The 2,053-nt window shown below is 37.8% G+C and overlaps 1 pseudogene; it reads right to left on the bottom strand.

The window, feature by feature from the left end:
• Nucleotides 1-1,646: 1,646 nt before the first annotated feature.
• Nucleotides 1,647-1,764, bottom strand: LOC145400914 (5S ribosomal RNA; annotated as a pseudogene).
• Nucleotides 1,765-2,053: the final 289 nt, after the last annotated feature.

Here is a 2,053-nt window from a genome sequence, read left to right as displayed (position 1 = left end):
AATCCCGATGGTGGTCACTTCACTAACAGGGACCCCTCAGTGATTCACAGCCCATCACAGGTTGAAAGTAAGAGTAGTGACCGTTAACCCAGGGCTATCTGTGCATATCCTAGCCTATGCTTATATTTGCATTTAATAAATTGATCCGGGCTCTGAGAAAAAACAAAAAGTTTATACATAAAAAAGTGCTTTATTTTAGAGTAAACATATTAATCTAGGGGTTAGATGACAGATAATCCAAGCAACCTTTAAAGGTTAGTACTGTATCACAAATTACTGCATTGGAGGTCAATTTGTTCCATATATTAACAACTCTGTTAAAAAAGAAATGCTTAGCTTCATGCGACTGGAATCAATTGCCAATTATTTTGTGCCCATTGTCTCTAGTATAATTCGAGTGATCAACTGTGAAGTATTTATCAAAAGCCATGTTATTGTGCCCTTTGAATATTTTAAATACTTGACTTAAATCTCGCAACATGTGTTTGATTAGGGTGAAGAGATTCGGGGCTTGTAAACGCTCCTCGTATGGTCTGTTTCTCAAACTAGGTATCATTTTGGTTACCTGTTGTTGTACTCTTTCAAGTTTCTCTATATCTTTTTTGTAATAAGGTGACCAGAACTGGACACAATACTCCAAATGTGGGCGAACTAGAGAATTAATTTTAAGGTAAGGATAATATTATTGATCTTATATTCAAATGCTCTACCAACGAATCCAATTAATTAGTTGGCTTTCTTAACAGTCTCCATATACTGTTTGCTTGGATTAAGATCATTTGTTATAATAATTCTTAAGTCATTTTCATGACTGACATTATCTAGTTGAATGTTATTCATAGTGTAGCTGGCTTTTCCATTACTGTTTCCAATGTTTAGCACTTTACATTTACCAATATTAAAGTCCTTCTGCCTGGGTTGGGACCAATTAAACAGTCGATCGAGGTCACTCTGTATTGCCTGCCTCAGTAAAGCTGTGTCTGCTTTGTTACCAATTTTAGTATCATCAGCAAATTTGGTTACTTTACAAATTAAACCCTCATCTATATAATTTCTGTATTTTAAAGACAGAATAGGACCCAGTACTGAACCTGTGGCACACCACTAGTAACATCTATCCAGTCCGATTCTTAACCATTTAGTACGACCCTCTGTTGACGTTTTGTAAGCCAATTATCGATCCACCCGAGGACATTCCCTCTGAACCCATGTACATTCAGTTTCTGAGGTAATCTTCTATGGGAACTTTATCAAATGCTTTTCGAAAATCGAAATATACAGTGTCAATAGATCTGGTCTCATCTTATATATTGAACATATCATAGAAGAAATCCAAGAGATTCGTGAGGCAGGAGCAATTATTCCGAAAACCATGTTGAGAATTTTTGATGAGATATTAATTTCTAAGTGCTTAACAAATTTATCTCCGAGAATCGTTTCCAACAACTTTCACACCACTGAACATAAGCTTATTGGTCGATGATTTTCTGGCTGTAATTTGTTGCCTTTTTTTAAATATTGGAGTTTCATTCATTCATTCATTGCCAGACGCCATGTATCCCAAACGGGGTGGCCAACGGCTTAGAGTTAATTGTTTTACAGGGAGGGGCACTAATCCTCCACCAACCCCACTTGACACGTAGGGATGCCAACAGCATCTGGTGTTCCCAGGCGGTCACCCATCCAAGTACTAACCAGACCCAACGTTGCTTAACTTCGCTGATCGGACGGGAAGCGGTGTACTCAACGTGGTATGGAGTTACATTTGCTAATTTCCATTCACGAGGCACCTTACTGCTTCCTAGTGATTTATTGAACAGTTCGGCTAATGGCTTTGATATTACATCCAATGCTTCATTTAGAATGCACAGACATTCTATCTGGCCCCGGTGTTTTACTCACTTTAAGTTCAACGATGGCAAGACATACAGGTATACCATTCTCGCTTACAGTAATGTCGCTAATTATGTTGCCCTCTTCTAAGGTAACAGGAAAAGCTTTGGGAATGGACTCTGTATTTTCAATTATAAATTCGGAAGAAAAGAAAGTGTTG

This window comes from Coenobita brevimanus, chromosome 53, assembly GCF_032717465.1.
Source record: "Coenobita brevimanus isolate Jiangsu-jjx chromosome 53, ASM3271746v2, whole genome shotgun sequence".
In the NCBI taxonomy this organism is placed as follows: domain Eukaryota; kingdom Metazoa; phylum Arthropoda; class Malacostraca; order Decapoda; family Coenobitidae; genus Coenobita; species Coenobita brevimanus.
Note: the sequence above shows the minus strand (reverse complement) of the source record. Positions and strands in the feature narration are given on the sequence as shown.